Raw genomic sequence first — 23,495 nt, 5'->3', positions numbered from 1 at the left:
GAGAAAGAATTGAGTGAATGGAGAGAGAGTATGGGTAAATTGGATTCGAATGGTTGTTGGGTTGAGTTGTCAAAGCATCAACGATGGTTGTTACCCGACGCGTACGTGCTTGTAGTGGTTACGATGGCGCATGGAATGGCTCATATCAGTGCGAAAGGGATTTGTAAGTTGTTGGCTCCAGTAGGCAAAATGATGGAATTCCTAAGTGTGCAGAGAATGTGGTCAAGAATTGTATGGTTTGTCTGATGTACAATCCTGGTAAGGGAACTCCAACTCCAGCTGGTCATTTTGCGCCTCCGACGTATCCATTCGAGGTTTTGCAGCTAGATTTCATCCACATGGAGAGGTGCAACAACTTGAAATACGTACTCGTGGTTGTTTGTGCCTTTTCGGGATGCGTAGAAGCATATCCCCTGAAAGATAACACTGCTTTGTCCACAGCTAAAGCCCTTGTTAAGGAATTTTCCCTAGGTATGGTTTGCCGAGAATGGTCTGGAGTGACAATGGGAGTGAATTTGTGGGTCAAGTAATGAAAAGAGAATGTGAAGGTTTGGGAATTCGACAGAAGTTCCATGCTGCAAATCACCCCCAATCAGCTGGTCTGGTAGAATGCTATAATGGCACCCTTAAGTTAAAATTGGCCAAGATTCAGGCAAATTCTGGTCTACAATGGCCCGATGCTTTGCCATTAGCACTTTTGTCAACTAGGATGACTGTACATTCTCGAGTGGGACTTAGTCCTTATGAAATTATTTGTGGTCGCCCGGCAAACATATGGGGAGTGCTGAGGCCGACCAAATTCAGCGAAATAGAACATCCTGTATTGCTTGACTATCTGTACGAATTGACGGCTAAATTGTGTGTTTTACATCAACAGGTTCATGATACATTGCCTCAGGCTTCTGAAGATTCAGGACACGCCATCGATCTGGTTCCTGGGTCCTGGTCAAGAATTTTCAGCAGACCAAGAACGATCAGCCCCGCTGGACCGGACCCTACTTGGTGCTATTATCTACGCGATCTGCAGTGCGAGTGCGTGGTAAAAAGAACTGGATCCACGGCGTACATTGTAAGAGTTCCCCTTTGCCTCTGCCGTACGACCAGTGGGTCCAGAAAGGTATTCCAGACTCTGAAAGCGAGACCGTGCCTCGTTTTCTGCCTTTTAGCGATGCACGTTTAATTGGGACAAATTCTGAGCGTGAAAGCGACGATCTTCTGAAAGAAGCTGTGCCTCCGTCAATTCGCTTGGACACTTCTGAACCTGAACTTTTGTTTCGTGATCAGACATTGCCTGGTAAAGGCCGTTATAATTTGCGACCAAGAGTCGTGGGACTAATAAAGTGAAATCCTTTCCTTTGATATTTTTGAAACTGAATTCTCCTCCGAGAAACTGTTTTGATCGATTTTTGTTTTTTGAACCGCCATCCGGGTTCAGCTGTAGGGTTGCGGTATAAAGACTCAGAGTATACTGCCGTGTAGACACAAGGTCGACGGTTCTGGTTTGTTCTAGGGCATTCCTTAGGGCATTCAGAGGTACACTGAGCGAATCGAACCAACCGCCGCGAACAGCACGGTTAGAGGATGGAGTTTTTCGAGATGGAGAGACCTGTTGAAAGAATGAGCCTTAAGAGCAAAATGTGTAAAATCATGAGTATAAAGTGTTTCTTAATATTATGTCTTTTTATGCTACTTAGTTTAATGATGTTTCTGATGGTATTTATAATATTCTCTTTTCAAGTTACGTTTGTACCCACTACACAACCTATGCCTTTTTGTACTATTTCCTCGCATTCTTTTCACCCTCTGCCTGAACATGAGTCCATTAGGAGAATGGAATTCGTTAATAATTCTTTTGTTCAGCTTTTGCACCAACACCAGCTAGTAGTGAACACGACTAATTGTTGGGTGTGTGGTCTTATGCCTCATACTACCGATAAAGGTATTCCTTACCTGGTCCTGCCATTCAGCTACAATGGTTCTGTATGGGCATACAGAACGATGTTCATCTATGCTTGTGAAGTCTACCCGCTACGTTCTGTGAAAGACAATCCAAAGAATAGTGCTCTAGTGAAGGGTATAGTAGACATGATTAGAGGAATTAGTTCCTATGAGACTATCCCGAGAGATGAGACACTAGCGTATATTGGATGGAATGTTACTGGATATGGAGTTAGTCTGAGTGAGAAACAGCGAGCGAAAAGATCCTCTCCGATTTGGATCGTGCCCCATCAGGGTCATTTCTGTCGGCAAGGTAATGGCAAGAATCCGAGAGCTCAGTTAGGGAAGAGTGTTTGCACTGAGACATATGTTTTTGCGTCCCAGACTTCCCCATCGTTTTTAGCAGCTAAGGGTACCTATTTTGTCTGTTACAATAGAGCGTACACATGGTTGCCCTCTGATTTCTCGGGCACATGTTTTGTCTCGTTCCTGTTGCCTCCTACGTATACTGCTGCGGCAGATTACCACAAGACGAGAGTCGTTAGAGGTGTCTTCAGTAAGGAAGATACTGCAGGACAAGAATTAGGAGATTTCTTGAAGGGTTTTCTGCCATTTTGGGGACCCATTGCTAACAGCAGGAACATCCGACAACTGACGAGAGTGGTTGAGTCCACCATAGTTGAAAGTGCCGGTGCCCTTAGTAACTTGACTGCTGAGCTCCAGTCGGATCGCCTTATGACTCTTCAGAACAGAGTTGTGTTAGGTGTCATACTTACAAATAGAGAAGGGGTATGTAAATTGATTCAATCGAGCTGCTGCGTTTTCATTCCAAACAACGCTCCATCAGTGTACCAAGCCATTTCCAAGCTACATAAGATCTCCGAGTCTGTACATGTGGACGAAGGAGATTGGTCGTTGATGGGATGGTTTTGGGGATTGTTATCCACCTTGGGATGGAAGATTCTGATGGTCATTGGGATGGTTTTAGCAATCCTTTTCCTGTTCTGTCTTTGCGTACAGTGTGCTCCTGCTATGTGTGGCCATTGTGCTACTTCGTGTGTGAGGAGACCTGTCCAGAGAGAGCTACTAAGTAATAGGATGATGCTACAGCAACATCTTGATGATCTGATGAATATAGACCTAGATTCAGACTGACGTGAGTTTAGGTTATTGCCTATGTAAGGGCAAAAGGAGGGCCTGAGGTTCCGTGAATTTGAACCCGTTTCATAAAGGTTGTCGTATCGTGACGATTTTGGTATCCGCATACCGCAAATGACGAGTGCAGCATGTACGAGTGTTTTCGTCGTGATTGTTTGATGGATTCACGGTGTATTCAGGGATTTCGTTCTGAACCTTCGGGTTCCATTTTGTGTACAACAGCAATTTTGTGGTTGCCCTCACATAGGCCGATGACTACAGCCGAGCGAGTCTTTGGGACACGTACACCTTTAGCTGACTTCTGTGTGACCTGAGTGAACTGACTCCATTGCCCGAAGCTAACTTGTTGAGCCAGTTCCTTGCTCGGCAGCTGGTCAAAATAGAGATCAAAGAGCAGGACATTGCTGAGTTTATGGTACACACACACACCCTTCTTTCTTGCTTCTCATCTGTTTCTGTTCCTTCTTTTATGGCCTATTTATGGTTTGGGTTTGTGGTCCTTTTATTATGGGTTCGTCCGGCCTGTCCGAGCAGGAATGTTGGGTTTTCAGTGTAATTGATGATGGGCTGGACAACTGAAAGTGGGCTTGTCGTTATGCGATACCTTTTGAAATGTCACCTTGTGATTGGACAGTTCGTAAATAATTGATGCTAGTCGGGAATGTGATTTTTGACATAAAAGACGATGTCTCGCACTACTAAAATTGTGCAGTCTCTAGCGAACCACCCGTGTTGTGCTTCGTAGACTTTTGTTCCTGGTTGCAGGCAATAAGTTTGATCTTTGACGTCACCGAGAAGTATCCCGTGTCTCTGTATTCTAAGACAGGTGTACTCGAAGACATTGGGCGTGCCCTTGGCGCCGCTGGGTTCTAACACCCGGTTCTTCAATGTTGGCCCGGTGTTGTGGAGTACCTTGTGTGCGTTGGTGAGGAGCTTGAAGGTTATCCTCTTGTTGAATGGAGCCAGTGCAGATCTCTCAGGTGGGGTGTGATGTGGCTGCGGCAAGGGATGTTGAGGATCAGGCGCGCAGAGGCGTTCTGGATGCGTTGGAGCCATCTCAGGAGTTTGGCCGAGGCTCCTGCATAGAGAGCGTTTCCATAGTCCAACCTGCTGCTGATGAGGGCCTGGGTGACCGTTCTTCTCGTTTCAGTGGGGATCCACTTGTAGATCCTGCGGAGCATGCAGAGGGTGTTGAAGCAGGAGGAGGAGATAGCGTTGACCTGTTTAGTCATGGAGAGGGTGGAGTTGAAGATGACCCCCAGGTTGCGTGCGTGGTCGGTGGGTGTTGGGGCCGTTCCCAGTGCAGTCGGCCACGAGGTGTTGTCCCAGGCTGAAGGGGTGGATCCGAGGATGAGGACCTCCGTCTTGCCCAAGTACAGCTTAAGTCGGCTGTTCCTCATCCATTAAGCGATGGACTTCATTCCTTTGTGAAGGTTGGTTTTGGCGGTATGGTGGTCCTTGGTGAGGGAGAGGATAAGCTGGGTGTCATCGGCGTGGATGATGTTGACGTTGTGCCGACGGGTGACGTGGGTGAGCGGTGCCATGTAGATGTTAAACAGAGTTGGGCTGAGGGATGAGCCCTGGGGTACACCACAGAGGATCTCGGTAGCTTCGGAGTGGAAGGGGGGAAGGCGGACGCAATGTGTTCTACCGGAGAGGAAGGAGGTGGTCCAGTCCACAGCCTTCTCTTGGATCCCTGCTTTGTGGGGCGTGTTCGTGGTGTGTGGTGGCAGACCATCTTGAAGGAAACTGACAGGTCCAGGAGGATGAGGGCCACCATTTCTCCATTGTCCACTAGGGACTTGATGTCATCGGTGGTGGCGATGAGGACAGTCTCGGTGCTGTGGTTGCTGCGGATCCCGGACTGGGAAGGGTTCAGGATGTTGTTCTCCTCGAGGTAGCGGGTCAGTTGTTCGTTGACGGTCTTCTCGATGACCTTTGCTGGGAACGGGAGCAGGGAGATGGGCCGGAAGTTCTTGAGGTCCTTCGGGTCCGCCTTGGGTTTCTTGAGTAAGGCGTTGATCTCAGATTGCTTCCAGCTCTCCGGGAAGGTTTCTTTCTCGAAGGAGGTGTTGATGACTTTCCTGGAGATGGGGTGCGATGGTTGTGCTGGCTTTGTTGAAGATGTGGTGTAGCATGGGTCTGACGGAGTTCCGGAGTGGATGGTGTTCTTGATCTTGATGGTGTCGTTGTCGTTGATGTTGGTCCAGGAGACTAGGTGGTTGGTGCGGATGGTGGTCTCAATGGTTGTCAGGGCAATCGTGGCGTTGAAGCTGTTGTGGATGTCTGCGATCTTGCGGTGGAAGAAGGTTGTCAGCGAGTCACACGGGTCTTACAAAGGTGGTACGTCGTGGGTGTTGGAGCTGGGGTTGGAGAGTTCTTTTACGATGTTGAAGAGCTCTTTGCTGTTGTGCGCGTTGTTGTCTAGGTGGTCTTTGAAGGAGGCCCTTTTGGCGGATCTGATGAGGTGATGGTGTCTGGGGGTGGTGTTCTTGTGGGCTGTGTGGCCGTCCGGTGTTCATTCAGGGAGCCAGAACTTCTGAACCAGCTGGCTTTCTTATTGGAGGGTTTCTTAATCGGGGCAAGTGTATTGGCGCAGTCGTTGATCCACTGTCTGAGGTTCTGGGTGGTGGTGTAAGGGTCGATGGGGTCAGCGGGTGGGCTCCGAGGGTGCGAGTTATAGTTACATTATGGCACCAGTTATAGTTACTTGAGAAAACTATAACTGGTGAATTGCAGTACTTTTGCACATTTAAAGCAACATGTTTTACCTATGTTTTCACCTAACTATAATGTCACTTTAACTTTTGCTTTCTTCAACTAATTTCTAAAGGGATTGTTTTTTTCATTTAAAGTAAAATATAATTACAATTGCTAAAAATAGAATCACCTTATTTTTTTGTTTTTTTTCCATTGAATTTCTAGGATTTTTTTACATTAAGTAATAATTTATTTCCATAAGTAAAGTCAATGTCTCACTGTGCATGGCCTTTTGCCATGCACAGTAGGGGTCTGGCCTCCAGGTTTTGGGAGCAGAACTCCCTGCAGTCCCGACAACAATAAAAAAAACTTTTTAGTAGTGACCCTGCCCCTTCCAGGGACATTTCCAACAACAAAAGCAAAAAACATGTAAGTAGCCCTTGCAGGGCATTTTAGGGCACTACTTGAGGGAGCAGGAAATAATGAACGAGTGTCTCTGTTTAATATTCTATGATTCACCTTATATTTTTTTAATTTATTTCTGGGTGTCCCGAATCCACATGAACCCACCCGGGAGTCCCTTTTTTTTCTTTTTGGGGACTCCCTGCAAAAGGCTCCATTTAATGCAACTGCGCAGGTGCTGGCAATTTTTTTTCACTACACATAGGCACCCTCAAATAACAACATTTAGCTTCACTATGGCAAACCGAGGAGACCTCTGGCAAAGAGCCCCCCTGAGGGGCTCGTTGGGTATTGCAGCCCTGGCCCAAAGAAGAGCTGCCCTATGATGAAGCATGACACCCCTCAGGTGTGTGAGGGCCATTGCTCCTTATTGGAGCTATCCCTGGACGAGCACACACTATCTTTTCCTATCTAGCACCTGTCTGTAACTGATATTACTGATGTGGCCTGTCACTTCTCTTGTCCCGTCCCCGTAGGAACATCATACCCTCTTTTCTTTAGTAGTATCCCTGGGGTCTATATGCTGGCCCTACCAAGCCCCTTGTCCCTCCTTGTGAGACTCTAATATTTTTCAACGTAAGTTGTGCCCCAGTGGGTAGAGTCACTTCACTACATGCAGCTTCACTGTGCCCTTCCACTCTACGATACTCTACCACAAGACACTCCAGTGTACGACAGGCCGCTATATTCCAGTGACACATTACACTACTCTACGACATGCCATTCCACTGCACTCTATGACGTGGCACTCCACTCTATGATATGCCACTCCACTCAAAGCCACTCTACGTATATTCTAAGACACTCTATAACTCACCACTCTATGAGAAGCCACTTCACTCTGCTAAATGACACACCACTTTACTCTATGCCACTCCACTCTATGACACACCACTCCAGTCTACACCTCTCCACTCTATGCCACTCCACTTTATGCTACTTTACTCTATATGAAAACACTCTATACCATGACAATCTGCAACACTCCACTCTGACACTTGGCTTCACTATATCCCACTTCACTCTACAACACCATACTCCACTCTTTGCCACTCTATGACACGCTATTTCACTGTATGCCACTCTACAACATTGTACTCCACTCTACAACACTTTACATAACTGCCTCTATAACTTTCCATGCCACTTTACTCCACTGATTCTCTAGACCACTCCAATCTCCACCACTCTGTGACACTCCACTCTACAACACTGAATGCCACTCCACAATGCCACTCCACTCTTCTTCACTCTATGACACTCTACGACACTCCACACTATAACACTGTATTCCAATCTATGCCAATATACTCTGTGATCCTATACAGGACTCCTCTCTATGACACTCCTCTCTGGGACACTACTCTACTACAATGTACTCTACAAATCTCTCCTCCACTCAACTCTATGACAATCCATTCAATGACACTCTACTTTATGCCACTCAACAACACTGTACTCGGTGACACTTCCCTCGATGACAGTCCTTTCTACGGCACTCCACTCCACTCTATGTCACTCCACTGTACTCTAGAACACTCTAGTCCGCTGTGTGCCCCTCCACAATATGCCACTTATGTAATATATATATGTAATAAATGAAGTCTGAAACCCGACGAGTGCTCTGTTTCCCTGGGTGATTCTGGTGGAGCATAGACAAAGGCCTGCACATTTGTCATGAATTGGACGCTTTTGCAGGCACCATCTTTGCATCTGCCGACACCAAATCCATTAGCCACAGTAATCTTGCATGAACTCATACACACTCGCTTTAAATGTTAAAGTAACAATCTTTCTCACCTTAGTGGGTGCAAGTTGCACTCCAATAATGTTTATTTAATGCCTTTACGCAGTCCAATATTAACAGGTGCCTCTGTGGTAATTAACACTTTGTCCCAAGTCTGAAACCCTCGCCAGCCTACTAATGTCCCAATTTTCTCTCAGCGGGTGTGTAAATACTCAGGAAACATGGTGGCTCTGACGGTCACTAAAACATCCACTACAAGTTACCAGGGCCGGACTGGCTGTTGCTGGCACTGGGCGTTTCCCTGGTGGGCCAGAGACGTGAAGGCCTGCTTTGTACCCATGGGAGCTGGTTTTGTTACGGCCCTGTAAGAAAAGGGAGGGAGCAGTGCTTCCCACTGGCGCTGCCCCACTTCCCCACCCCTGCTCCCGGAGCGGGTCGAGCAGCAATCTGTCAGGGCTGGTTGCTTTTCCAAGTCCGGCCGTGCACGTTGGCACACCCAGCCGTCGAACACTTTTCAGGGCGGGTGCTCCTTTAGTGCGAGTGGCATCTCACGCAAATAGATACCACCAAGAATCCACCAGGGAAACAGAGCTCTTGTCGGGTTTCAGAACTCATTTATTTAATCCAAGAGATGCCTTGTGCTCACTAAAATGGGTCTGATTTCAATTTCTGCATAAATACTGCACCCATGACCCCATAGCCATAGAGCTACAATAATCAACACATAAACTAACGAATAGATATTAAGAACCAATCGCCATTGGGTCCCACATATTGCGTGCGCTGCAGGTCCATGCTTCATTGGTATTTTAACATTTTCTATAAGGAACAGCAGAATTGTGCACCTATTTGGCGTGGTCTTTCGTCCCACAGACAAGCTATGGTCAAGGAGCCTGGTCTTCATTTAGGAGGCTGAGGCGGCCTTTGAGGGCACATCACACACTACAAAAAACATGTTTTAGAGGTGAGGGGCTACTTTTTTGTAATTTTGTGCTAATTGTTTTTAATGGTGTAGTGCAACACCCTTTCTTGTAGACAAGGGATTTCGGTTGGTTGTCTACCACTTTATTTGAGGTGTAGCATTGCTGCAGATGTTTTAAAACTCTCTGAAGAATGTTTAGCCACCGTCTTTGAATAAAATCTGATAGGACAGTTCACATCTGTCATTGCATTCAAGTTATTTCGCAGTACCATTCCAGCTCCCATGGCTTACATTTAGTCTCTTACAGCAGATTTTCAACAAACATTTCAACCGCTTCCCGCCTTTGAGCGATAATTGTTTTTTGAGTAAACATTTTCTTACATGTTTTTGAAACCCTCCTCTCTGAATGTTTTGACCTAGCCGGCACACTCAATCTTAAAGCAACAAACCAGGAAGGTCAGAGACCTTGGGTCACGGCAGGATACTCCAAAACACGGATTAAATGTGGGGTTGTGGAAGCTTCGAGACCCAAGAAACATTCCGACTAGGTAATAGTTTTAGGGACGTGCAGCATTCGGTACGATACAGGAGGTCATTCGGGTCTCAACCGCGTTAAAACATTATTTTCTGCGAGTGGGAATGCACGACCCCCGGAGCCACGTCGACCCAGAACCAGGGGCCGGATGTGAACCAGCTCATGTGGGCGACGAGGGTGTATGCGCGCTGTTTATTAGTGTTCTAATCTTCTGCGTTCATATTTCTTTCAATCAACAATTGATTTATAGACTTGGTGGAATGTTGAGATGAGAATCACATGTCGGCTACTGCTGCCTTAGTCTGCGGCCTCTACATTTAGGCTTAAGTGCTTAAAAATGGAAAGCCTCTCGGCTCCAAGCAGAGCTCAAACAATGTCACACATAAGTCAGAAATATGGGAACGCATTAATAATGCACAGCTTTAATTTCTGGATATTTCTTCAGTATGCACATTTGTTAACCATGGTTTTAACACTTGTAATATTATTATTATTTTTATTATTATTATTATTATTATTATTATTATTATTATTATTACAAGAATAAGAACAATTCTACAGCTAATATTGCTACTTATATTAAGTATTGGTAGTAAAAGTAATGATAACAATACTAATGATAAAAATGGGACTACCTCCTTTATTGTATAATTTATAAAGGCTTGACCTTGAGGGATAATTTGTAGGATCAAAAAGACCCAGAATGGGACAGCAATAGCACTATTATTGGCAGCGATCAGATAAGAGCCTACCCCGAAAAAGTAACCCGTGTTACACCAATAAGAGCATCTGCAGAATTATAAGACACTTTCCAAAATTATTTGTATTTAGTCAGTTGGAATGAGAGAGCGCAACTGACTGGGTAGTTATAAGGCCAAATTTGTATGTACCTTAGAGGTATGAAAGGCTGAAATAGCCCTCCCTGAATTTGAATGTGTGATATACAGGGTTCTAAGGATGAGAGCTATGTAATGTACCAAGGGCCAGCCATTTATGAGCAGGGAGACCAGCGTAATCATGCTAAGCAGAACAAAAGTCCTGTTGGGACTCATTGAGAGAATTACCTCTTGTATGAGTACATTGTTAATCTTCGAGGTGGCCTAAATCAATAAAACTAAAATTGAAATCGATGAGTCAATGTTAATTAGATAAAACCTATGTTTAAATCACATCATAAAAATGCATAACAAACTTCTTATCTCTCAATCATTTCGATAATAAATAAAACCAGAATGGTGCAGAATTATAATTATTTTGATACACTCAGAAGTGCTGTATGTACTGAAAAACATGGAGACAACGCAGTGCTCATATACATTAACATACATATATATACATAAATAGGAACAAACCCTGCCAAAACCAAAAGTTGATGTACTATACAAAAATGTTTTTCAGAACCTGTCAAGAGTTCCAAGAGTATATCCCATAAGATAAATAAAAGCTCAAACAAGAGGGGGGTGTTGGCATTTCGACTCATTGTGATGTAACGAGTCTCATCAAGACCTTGTCATCTGTCAAATGCACTTGGGGATAATCATAGAGAAAAGGTCACCTAGTCTATCGCACTGAATACATATTTTATCCACAGAGCACTGTATGATCCTCCCTGGACACTTACCACTACATAGATACCCGTATAAGGTAGAATCAAAATCTGCACGAGATCATACGATATCAAAACGTATAAACAGAGAAATGCTTAAAGTCATCACCTGTGCACTGCTACCTACAACGTGCCCCAAGCCAGGGGTGGTGTAAAGCAAACTATCACCGGTGAACCGATAGGAGGGCATTTATGCGACCACTTGATGTCAAAGACTCTAGCTCATGGTCACATGTGTGAGGTGCTTCAAAAGAACGTAAGCACAGCCGTTAAACTGTCATGATTCACTGCACCAACATGTAAAAACTGTCATAGAGGCCGTGGTGTGAAATGAATATGAATAAACCTCTTCCACTGCTTAGCATGCAGAAACCGACAACCAAGGGTGTAGATGCATCAATAATACTTTTGCTCAAAAATACAAGGATTTATAGAAGCTGTCAGCAAAGTACATAGCATTTACATGTAGCATGCATGTACAGTACCATTCAGATAGAATAGGAAGCGTGCCAATGAGTCTAAAACTTTGTGCTCTCCATAATGCCAATAAGTGACAAATTGATAAAATGCATGTGCAGTAACCATGAGGCTGCCAACTGAGTACTGACATTTCTCACAATGAAGTTGTTCAGTCATAGAATCAGAGTAATGCCCCAAATGTAATGTAAGCCCAACACAGGTATCATGCAGGGAACACTATTTTCTCTGTGTACATACTAAACTTGAATGTATTCTGAATAAGATACTAATCACTTTCACTTAGACAGTTGACTAGAATACTTAGTTTCACTTGTCGGTCCTGAAGAATCGCTTGCTACAGCACCTGAGCGAGAAACATGTCGACCAACTACAGCACACACTAATTTGTGACTCGTAACTTGGGAGCATAATATCCCAGCGAGTACTAGTTAGTTTGATTTTAACTAAAGTAGGGGACCTCCAGAATAAAGTAATTCCCGGTACTCCTAGCTTTATTTTAAACCACTTACACACGTCTATGCATTTCTGGCCCCCCACCCGCACTTCATCTAAACGGCTGTTGGATAAAAGATCTCCGCCAAAGAGCCCCTCTTTGAGGTGTTGCCCATTGGGTATTGCACCGCCGACCCAACGAGGAGCAAGCCCAGATGATGAAGCATGACACCTGAAAGGGTGTGTGAGGGCATTACATCCAACAAAATGGATGCCCAATTGTAGGACTCCATGAGACCCCACAACATCCCACACTTCTAGAGTCTTGTACAATCCTTATAATCTCTAGGAACAGCACAGCCCTTTTTGTTATCACCGACCAAACTAAAACAACTGAGATCAATCCAATTAAAATCTTAGTATAATTTAAATCTTAGCAACAGAAGAAGATAACTCAGAAGAAAGAAGACAACCCAGACAAGCAGAAAGGACATGGAGACAAAACCACTCGACAATCCACCTAGCGCTACTTAGAACTATAAGATTGTCATATAAGAAGTGCATTTTTAGAAAAAAAGCTTCTTTCTTTCGCAACCAACTAGACTGTGCAAAGAATAGAAGCTGGGAGATCTTTAACATTGTCAAACAACTAACCATGCCTTCACCCCCACATGCAATAATCGCCACTAATAAACACTGTGAAAAAATTGCCAGCTTCTTCACTGACAAAGTCGGAAAAATTGAGCAATCCTTCTTACAAGTCACAAATCTATCCTCCCTCCTAACCATCCTCCCGACTCACCTACCTCCATGGCTGCTCCACCTCCAGAACTCATAAATGACCAAATGTCCCCAAAAAGAACTAACAGCAACCAAAATCACACCCAACTGAAAAACAATGCCAACTGGTCTGACTTCAAACCCATGACAGATATTTAAGTCTTCAAAATAATCACAAAATTAAAGCCCACTGCACACACTAAGGATCCCCTCCCTCCACGATTCTTCAAAATGTCATCCACATCATTGCACCATTCTGGACAAAAATCATGAACACAACTTTTGCCTCGGGCTGTGTACCTGACTCCCTCCAACCAGGACAAATCACACCCATGCTCAAAACCCCAGGGCTGACCCTAATGATCTCAACAACCTCAGACCTATCTCCAACCTTTTGTTCCCAGCCAAAACTATGGGGAAAAAAAAGTAACCATCATATAGGGAAATTTTACCCCCACAACAACTTTCCAACCAGGGTTGAGGAAAGGCTGTAGCACAAAAAACTGCCATGCTCAATATCTCAGATAACATCCACAGATCCTTAGATGATGGAGACACATGCCTACTTATCCACTTGAGTATCAGTGGCTTTTGATACTATAAATCACTGAAGATCCACTCTGGTATCAATATCACAGTCTTAAAATGCAGCCACGGCCACTGCAGGTAAGATTGGTGGGGCCAGGTGAGGGGGGATTTTGAGAGATGACCACAAGGGGAATTTTAAATAAATAATTAATTTCCCCTTGTGGTCTTCTCTCAAAATCTCCCTTCACTTGGCATCACCGCTCTTACCTGCAACAGCCACAGCTGTTAAAATGGTTCACATCATACCTACAGGACCGATCGCAACAAATCAAAATCAACTCTTGTCTCTCTAAACCCACACACGCCACACTTGGTGTGCTCCAGGGCTCAATTCTCTCCCCTTCCCTTTTCAGTCTTTTCATGGAAGCCCTTACAATCATCCTAAAGCAGGGATGAAATATCACCTATATCCTGATGACACTCAACTCTATTACAAAATCAAATCACCCAGTGACATCCTACATCTCAACGCCACACTGAGCAAGATACAATCTTGGTTTAACACTAACCACTTAAAGATAAACCGCAACAAAATTGAAATTATTCTGTTCCCCCTTAAAAGTAACCACCTACCAGTCCACGAATGGCTCAGCAACCTAAATGCATTAAATTGTTCTCCCACTCTGTCCAACTTCGCGAAGTCTCTAGACTTCATCCTGGACAATGAGTCAATGAAGGATCATATCAAAAACTCAGCTAAAGGAGCGCTTTATGCACTAAAACACCTCAAAAAAAGTAAACCATTCATTCCCTCTGATGATTTCAAGATGGCAGTTCAATCTCTTGTCCTCTCCAAACTGGTCTTTGGAAATTTCATCTTAAGAAGGATGCTAAAACTTCACCACACCCATTTAGATCAGTTCTAAACATGGCAGACCAACTCATGACAGGTCTTAAATGGTTTGAAACATCACACCAGCCCTCAAGATCCTCAATTGGCTTCCCATCGAAGGAAGATGTACTTACAAGACTGTCTGCATCACCCACAAAGCCCTTCACAAACATACCCCCAACTATTTAGACACCACGTTCACTAAAGCTGGGAGAACCAGACATTTAAGAAGCTCCAACTCACCTCTTCTCATACCTCCCAAACTAAAAAGGAAATCAACCCAGGCACACTCTTTTTCTGGAAATGCTCCCAGCATATGGAACTCTCTACGTAGAGATTTACGATGCAACCCCTTCTTCTCTTGCATAAAAAGACATGAATTTCCTCCCTCGCAACAAATACTTTAACACTTAAGCATACTGAACTTTGTTTAATTGTCTCTCTTTACAGGATTATACCCTCTGTTACAGTCGGTTATTTGTTTTCTTCTGCTGTCTATTAGGTCTTTCTCTCCCTTAGCACATACTGTTCTTATTGCCCACATACAGTAATCCATGCTCATTGTTTAATGATTTTCTTTGATATTTTTATGTGTGTACTAGAATCTAATAAGTCTCGCCTCATGTGGTAAGGTACTTGAATATATTAGGTTTTACGATCATGTAAAGCGCTCTGATACATTCGGATCTAGCTAGCGCTACTTAAAACCTATACAAAAATAATAATTAAATAAGTACATCCGTGGCCAATCCATGCACAACCAGGTGCCATGCCTCTAGGTTATTTTGAAATCAAAGATAGAAATTCCAAATTATCTTGAAAGGGGTGCTCTATGTATACCTGAGAATTTGCTTTATTTCTCTAGTTGTGATTGGCAGGAAACCAAGAAATAATAAATTCAGTGCATGTCAAGCTTTAATTATAACCTGTAAAACAAAAAAAAATGCCAAACATTCTTTTTACAGCAAAGCCTATCCCTAAACTCACTGTGCTTCAAATATATTTTGCATAAAACCCTGGAAATAGCATTTTGCTGCTGAAAAAAAATATATCAATGGTATATCCAACATTCTCATTGAAGCAAGAAAAAAAGTTAAAAGATCCAGTACTCAGTGTCATACATAAAGAATCAACAGATGCTGTAGGACATTCACATCATGGAGACCTTTTATAGATCTCCCAATCCAGTTCATCTATCTAAATTCTCTGATTTTTAGCAACCCTGCCATGTTTACTCCTCTCGTGTCTATTTTCACAACATTGATCACTTGCCATCTGGTGTAGTTTTCTTTATAGCCTTTCTCTCTGTAAAATTTCACCAGAGCTGCATCTTCTACTTTGCTTTTTATTCAGATTCTATGTTGGCAGACCAGTTGTTTTGCCATGTCCTATGGGTCCTAGTCTTGTAACACTGGAGGTGTCCTGAAGACTTTTTGCATATTACTTCAACCTTGGGGTTTGTCCAGTATTTGTTCATATTTATGTATACAATGTATGTTTACTTATATGAGTACTGCTTTGTCAGCACTTTTTTGACTGTAAATACTGCACCTTTGAAAGTATCAGAATAATTATAATTCTCTACAACAGAGAAAATTGGCTTTGATTTGATTTGTTAATAAAGCTGCACCTGATCCTACTTGCTCAGGTCTCCTGCACTAAGATTTTCTGGGTGCTTCAACACCAGGATTCATTTTACTGGCCAAAAAATTCAGCATATACAATGTGTTGAGGGTCAAGCAGAGGCTGTGGTAACAGGCACATCCCAACCTCTAATGTAGACCCTCCTAGGGTGCAGAAACAGGTTGCATGGCTCTGCCATGCATGTTCCATCATCCTCTGCCAATGACCACCTCAACATCATTTCCCCTCACAGTGCACCACTAAATTGCTTCCATTTACCACTAGTTAGACCCACAAAGTATTTGAAATTCCATGCATAATTTGACTCGGAAAATCATATCTGGATATTCCATATTAGGTGTGGATTAATGCAAAGCTGTATGGTAATATTGTGGTATTTCTACATTATACCAGGGTTTTCTGGTATGGAGTTTGCACCCCACCAGTACCCTGAAACGTGTAAGTGGTTGTAACTCTGCTTCTATTGTCTACTTTGATAGTTCCACATTACTACAGATACCACAACATTTGTAAATGTTCCAAGACATGCGTAATAAATATCTTTGAGATGCTGACATTTATGACAAGGTGGCACACAGTTAATGCTAATGTTTCAAATAATGTTTTACAGCTACAAGGCATAACTGTATCATCAAGAAGGGGATAAAGCCTGCATGATAGTGTCTGATCAATTACTTGCTTATCCCTTAACATTGGATGCTTTCAAACATAAATTTAATAAGAGCATAGTAGCATTCCAGCCTGAATACACTTACAGGTGATATGTTGCACCATAGCAATCATATCAATTGATTTCACATAGTATTTCTGGTCTGCTTCCTACATGTGTTGACTAAACCTGAACCAATAATCTACCACATGTTCCTATCAGAGATCAGAAATTCCAACCAGTACTATAGAACTGCAAAATCTAGTAAACGAAAGGTGTGGGACCTAATCCGCTTTTAGAACAGAAATGGTTCTTAGGCCCTCACTGCTTAAAGTCACATCCAACCAAAATAAATAGCAATATTATGTACAATAGTGAAAGTTGAGGATGGAGTGACATTAAAACTTGGATATCATCCCCTAGATTATTTCTAATACTTTGATTAAGGCTGTCCATTGTATATACCTGCTTATGGCTTGCAACTTGAAATAGGAACCAGAAATAAGGGGATGATGTCTAAATTTAGGTAGGTCGCTTCCCCACCGCTGCAGCGCCACCTGTGCCTGTGACCCCACCTGCTCTGTTCCCCTGTGTGCCGTTTTTCCCGCTGCTGCCTCTCGTGTGGCCCCGCCCCCAGTGACCATTAGCTGACCTCCCTCCCGCCTCCCACCTGACTCCTCCCCATCTACCTATAAATGGCGGCCGCTGCGAGGCTGCGTAGCGGATGCGCTCAGAGGGCGCGCCGCTGGCATGCCAAAGGCAAGCCCATCTGCGCCCGTCCGTGCCTGGACCACGCCCAGCACCGGAACCCCTGGCCCCAGCCGACGCCAGGGCACCCAACTGAGGTATGACAGCCCCACCCTCACCGTACTCAACACTGGATGACCTACCGCCTGCCACTGAGCTACCCTTAGGCGCACCCACGGACCCTTCACCTGTCAAGCCTGCAAATTCACCTGCCTCCGAACCTGTACCCCACCCACCGAACACAGCAACGACAACAACATCCACCTCAAGTGCATCCTGATAAACACCCTCTCAGTCCACAAACACGCCGTCGAACTTTGGGACTCCTTGATACTACAGCACCAGACGTCGCCTTCCTCACGGAAACCTGTATGAACGCCTCCTCGGCCCCCGACATCGCCATAGCCATCCCGGACGGCTACAAGATCACCCGGAAGGACCGCATCAGCAAACCTGGAGGAGGAATAGCCATCATCTACAGGAACACCATCAGCATCACGACCAACTCCGAAGACCCCCTCACCGCCGCCGAACACCTACACTTCCAGATCAAAACCGACCCCCAGACCACCCTCAGAGGAACACTCATCTACAGACCCCCAGGCCCACGGACACAATTCAGCGAAACCATTGCCGATTTCATCAGCCCGCACGCCCTATCCTCACCAGAATAAATCCTCCTAGGGGACCTTAACTTCCACCTGGAGAAAAACAACGACAACAACACCACCACCCTGCTCGACAACGTCGACAACCTCGAACTCAAGCAACTGGTGGGCACGCCAACCCACCTCGCCGGCCACACGCTCGACCCCATCTTCTCCTCCAGCAACCACGTCTCCTTCAGCCACTCCACCAGACTACACTGGACCGACCACAGCTGCATCCACTTCACCTTCAAGAAGACCACCTCCCACCACCAGATGCCACAGATCCCCCGCAGATGCTGGAGCAAAGTCACCGCAGACCAACTGACAACATCGCTGAGCCAGAACCCGCCTGTAGACCCCCCGACACCAACGACGCAGCACACAACCTCGCACAGTGGATCACCAACTGCGCCGACGAGCTCGCTCCTCTGAAGAAACCCCCAGGCAAGACGAGCAACAGAAAAACCGCATAGTTCACAGACGCCCTCAGAGTCGCAAAGAAGTCGTGCCGAACCCTCAAGAAAGCTTGGCGACACGAACGTACAACAGAAAACATGACAGCCCTCAAGAGCGCCACCCGCGAATACCACCAGATGATCCGCACCACCAAAAGGACATTGTTCAAAGAGCGACTAGACAACAACGCCCACAACACCAACGACGCAGCACACAACCTCGCACAGTGGATCACCAACTGCGCCGACGAGCTCGCTCCTCTGAAGAAACCCCCAGGCAAGACGAGCAACAGAAAAACCGCATGGTTCACAGACGCCCTCAGAGTCGCAAAGAAGTCGTGCCGAACCCTCAAGAAAGCTTGGCGACACGAACGTACAACAGAAAACATGACAGCCCTCAAGAGCGCCACCCGCGAATACCACCAGATGATCCGCACCACCAAAAGGACATTGTTCAAAGAGCGACTAGACAACAACGCCCACAACAGCAAGAAACTCTTCAGCATCGTCAAAGAGCTCTCTAACCCCAGCGCCAGCAACAACAACATCACACCGTCGCATGACCTCTGCAACTCCCACGCCACATTCTTCCACCGCAAGATCGCAGATATACACAACAGCTTTGGACCCAAGACTCCGCCTCCAGGCACCATACCAACGACCACCAGCCTCAGTGCATGGACCCCCATCATTACTGAAGACACCACCCGCGTCATGAACACCATCCACTCCGGCTCCCCATCCGACCCATGCCCTCATCATATCTTCAACAAAGCCGACACCATCATCGCACCCCACCTCCGGAACATCATCAACAGCTCCTTCACGTCAGCCACCTTCCCTGGAAGCTGTAAACACGCAGAAATCAACGCCCTTCTGAAGAAACCAACAGTGGACCCCAAAGACCTCAAGAACTTCCGTCCCATCTCTCTTCTCCCCTTCCCATCTAAAGTCATTGAGAAGACGTCAATAAACAGCTGACTGCATTCTTTGAAGAAAACAACTCGCTCGACCCTTCCCAGTCAGGATTTCGAGCCAACCACAGCACCAACACTGCCCTCATCGCAGCCACCGATGACATCAGGACCCTGATGGACAACAGAGAGACAGCCACTCTCATCCTCCTGGACCTCTCGGCAGCCTTTGATACCGTCTGCCACCGTACCCTAATAACCCACCTCTACAACACTGGGATCCAAGGAAAGGCCCTGGACTGGATCACATCGTTCCTCTCCGAAAGAACCCAGAGAGTCCGCCTCCCTCCCTTCTGCTCCGAAGCCTCCAAGATCATCTGCGGGTTACCCCAGGGCTCCTTGCTCAGCCCAACCCTCTTCAATATCTACAAGAGCCTCCTCGCCACCATCGCACGCAAACACACCATCAACATCATCTCCTATGCCGACGACACCCAACTGATACTGTCCCTCACCAATGACCCTCTCACCACCAAAGCCAACTTCTAAGACGGAATGAAAGATGTCGCAGAATGGATGAAGCACAGCCGTCTGAAGCTCAACTCGGACAAGACGGAGGTTCTCATCCTCGGACAATCCCCGTCCGCCTGGGACGACTCCTGGTGGCCCACGACGCTGGGCACCGCACTGACACCCACGGACCACGCACGCAACCTGAGAGTCATCCTGGACTCCTCCCTCACGATAAAAAAAACAAGTCAACGCAGTCAAGTCCTCATGTTTCAACACCCTGCTCATGCTCTGAAAGATCTTCCAGTGGATCCCCACCAAAACCAGAAAGACGGTCACCCAGGCCCTCATCACCAGCCGACTGGACTATGGGAACGCCCTACACGCAGGAACCACAGCCAAACTCCAGAAACGCCTTCAACGCATGCAGAACGCCTCCGCACGACTCATCCTAAACATCCCTCACCACAGCCACATATCCGCCCACCTGCGAAACCTGCACTGGCTCCCCGTCAGCAAGAGGATCACATTCAGGCTGCTCACCTACGCACACAAAGCACTCCACAACATGGGCCCCGAATACGTCCACAATCGCCTCTCGTTCTACACCCCCACCCGCCAGCTCTGCTCCACCAGCCTCGCCCTCGCCACCGTCCCACGGATTCGCAGAACCACCACCGGAGTTTTGCTTTAGAACAATGAATGTAAAGTCCATTTATTATGGTATGTGAAATGTGGCTAATGCATTGCATGTGTCTCCTGCTAGCGGAATACATGTAGTAGGTAAAACTATGGTGGACTTTTTCAATAGCAGGAATTCAGTAGCTCTAGATAAACTGGACTGCACCCTGACAAATAGTGTTAGTACATAGGTTGCATTGCAAATTTCACCCCGTACCCAAATCAGTCATTGTGAAATTTGTACATTCCTAGTTTGCAAAGGGAGGTGGTACCTAGGCTCTATGTTCCATTCTGTGACCTCACATTCTAACACAGGAGCTAGACTCACCCCACCATTTATCATGAGAGTGAGTATATCCATAAAAGGGCATGCAACAATAGGATTTGTGTTTCAGATTTTTCAGAAAAGAGAACAGAGTAATAATTGGGTTTGGCCAGAATATGCATGGAGCTAGTCGTGTAAACCACGAGTTCCGCTGCAGCCAGCCCACAGAGACACTTTTCCTGCAGACCCTGAAGAGATCTGAGAAGCCCAAAGGCTAGGATTGAATCCGGGATGCTTGGAGAATCGCTCTGGTGCCCAGACAGATTCCGGGACCGGCTTTCTGGGATGGAAAATGAGTTGTGAGGTCAGCAGCTGCGGTCACAAGATGGTGGCTCGGTCGCAATAAACAGGAGACCCAGTGGTGCCCCAGTGGTGGCTATGGTGAGACCTGGGGCAGGATTTGGGCCAGTGGTGCAGTGGCAGCAGTGAGGGCCCCTTGGGTGACCTAGGTGCATTGCCTCACCTCAGTGGATATTTAGGGGGGCTTAGAACTTGGATGCAGGCCCCCCTGGTGCAGGCAGTGTCAGCTGAGACATGCAAACAGCAGTGGTGAATGAGGCCCTTGAGGCATAGCAGGAGTCTGAGGGCAAGGAGACCCAGACCCCCAGGTGGTGCCTCATCAGTGAGTGAAAAGTAGAGTGGGGTGCTCCTGACCTGTAGTGGTGGATGGGGCTCCTCGTCGGGGACTGTTCTACGCCCTCTGATGCATTCCCCTTGGGATCGTGATTAGGGAACCAGCTGCTGCTTGGGGGGACAGGGGACCTGCACAGGCTCCGAGGAGGGCTGTGGCATGCTGGATGAGGAGGGGCCCCATCCCACGGACAGAGGCAGTAGAGGAGATACTGGGATGACATCAACAGAATGGCTAATGTGGCGGAGAAGACAGCAGGCCATTCCCAGGGGTGAGAAATGACCGGCTGTGGGGCACCTGGTGTGGGACCTTTTGGATCGGAGGCTAGAGCACTGAAGACCCCACTTTGAGAAAGAGTCGCACTAAGGGGGAGAAGTCAATGCTGCAGGGGACTCTCATGGGCCTGATGCGGACTGCATGTGATATCCCCATGGGGGCTCCAAACCTGAGTTTGGAGGGCCACTAGGCAAAAATCCTGGTGGTCATACAAAGTCCACTTTAGAGCATGCAATTCAGTCAGTGTCACAGAAGGTGGGACTGCAGCTGGCAGACCACAGAAGACTGGCTGAGAGGGTGGGCACCCCAGAAAGTTCCCACATGCATTGGCGCTGATGGTCATGGGGACCAGGGACCACCTTAAATCACTAGAGGTGAAAACATGCAGCCATGTCAGTGAAACTGAATGACTTGGAACGCTGCTCCCACCACAATAATGTCAGGATTTTGGGAGTCTCGGATTGGGCAGAGAGTTCCATCGCCTTAACTGTACATGGAGGACTGGTTGTTCTTGATGGTGCTGGATGGGATACCCTCCAAACTGTTTATGGTGCAAAGGGTATCCAGGATGCTAGGGGGTCCCCTGCCACTGGGGCATATCCATGAGCCATAGTGGTGAGGCTCTTCAAATTCAGGGACAGAGACTGTAATCTGCAGGTGGCTCAGGTCCATGGCTCTTAGCAGTTGGATGAGGGGACAATAAACATTTATGAAGACTATACTGCTAAGGTGCAGAAGCAGGGGAAATCATTTTGGGGATGAAGCGGCAGTTGTGTCAGCTCAACCCACTAATGCTCCCCACAAAGTACAATTCACAGATGGGGAATGTTCACATTCCTTTGAGTCAGTTCGAATATTCCGGGATTGGATCGATTCTGAAGAACAACTCTTGCTGAGTCTCTCTGAGGTCACCCATGTTGACCCCTGGAGATCATCTGCAAGGGCCTGAGTGGTGGTCAAATATCCTCCTAACTAGGCATGTTCGTTTGACAACAAATGGGCAGCCCTAAGCTCAGATAAGGGTTCCTCAGATGGTGAGGCTTCCTCCCTGGGTGAAGGGCATGAGGAGGAGAGACTACCGGTGGTGACTCACATCACGGCAGACTTGGTTTGTAGTACATTTGAGACTCTGTGGGCCAATGGTCTGCCCCCTCATTTACTCTGGCACTGTTTCCCACAGGCATACTGTGAAAGTGAATGTGTTTGGTGATGCTACAGATACCTGGAACAGTGGGTAGTTTTAGGATACCATCTGAGGCTATGGGGAATGGGGTGGTTCCTGTTGGAGGGTGTTGGATTGGTCATACAGCGGCGCTTGAGGAATTAGTTTGGAAGCACAAATGGGGTCCATGGGGTAGAAAGTCCATTCCACAGCAGTCTGCGGGTAGCAGCCTCAGGTCCCTCTCTTGAAATGTTAACGGGTTCCCATCCTGGCTTGCTCCAGATATTGTATTGTTGCAAGAGACCCACTGTGATGGCCAACTGATAGAGATTTTTCAACAGGGTGAGGTACGGGATGGTGAGGCATGTGGGGATCCCTTCCCGAGTTCCAGGGTGCTTAGTTTCTTGATGTGTAAAACCATCCCCTTCCATATCACTCAGACTCGGGTAACCCCGGAAGGTTGTCAGACTAACGCTTGAGGTACTTAAAATAGGGGGCCCCTTATGGTTGTGCTGTGGTATCTCCTGCAGAGGTTGCAGATGGAGGGAATAGACAAGATGGGGGACTGGTTGTTGGCAGTCCCAGATGCTCTCACACTCCTTGGGGGGGCCTCAACTTTGTGGCACAGGGAGGTTGGGATAGGATTAAACAGACGGGGCCCAGCCCAGATC

This window comes from Lissotriton vulgaris, chromosome 1_1, assembly GCF_964263255.1.
Source record: "Lissotriton vulgaris chromosome 1_1, aLisVul1.2, whole genome shotgun sequence".
NCBI classification, from domain to species: domain Eukaryota; kingdom Metazoa; phylum Chordata; class Amphibia; order Caudata; family Salamandridae; genus Lissotriton; species Lissotriton vulgaris.
This window is presented reverse-complemented; position numbering follows the sequence as displayed.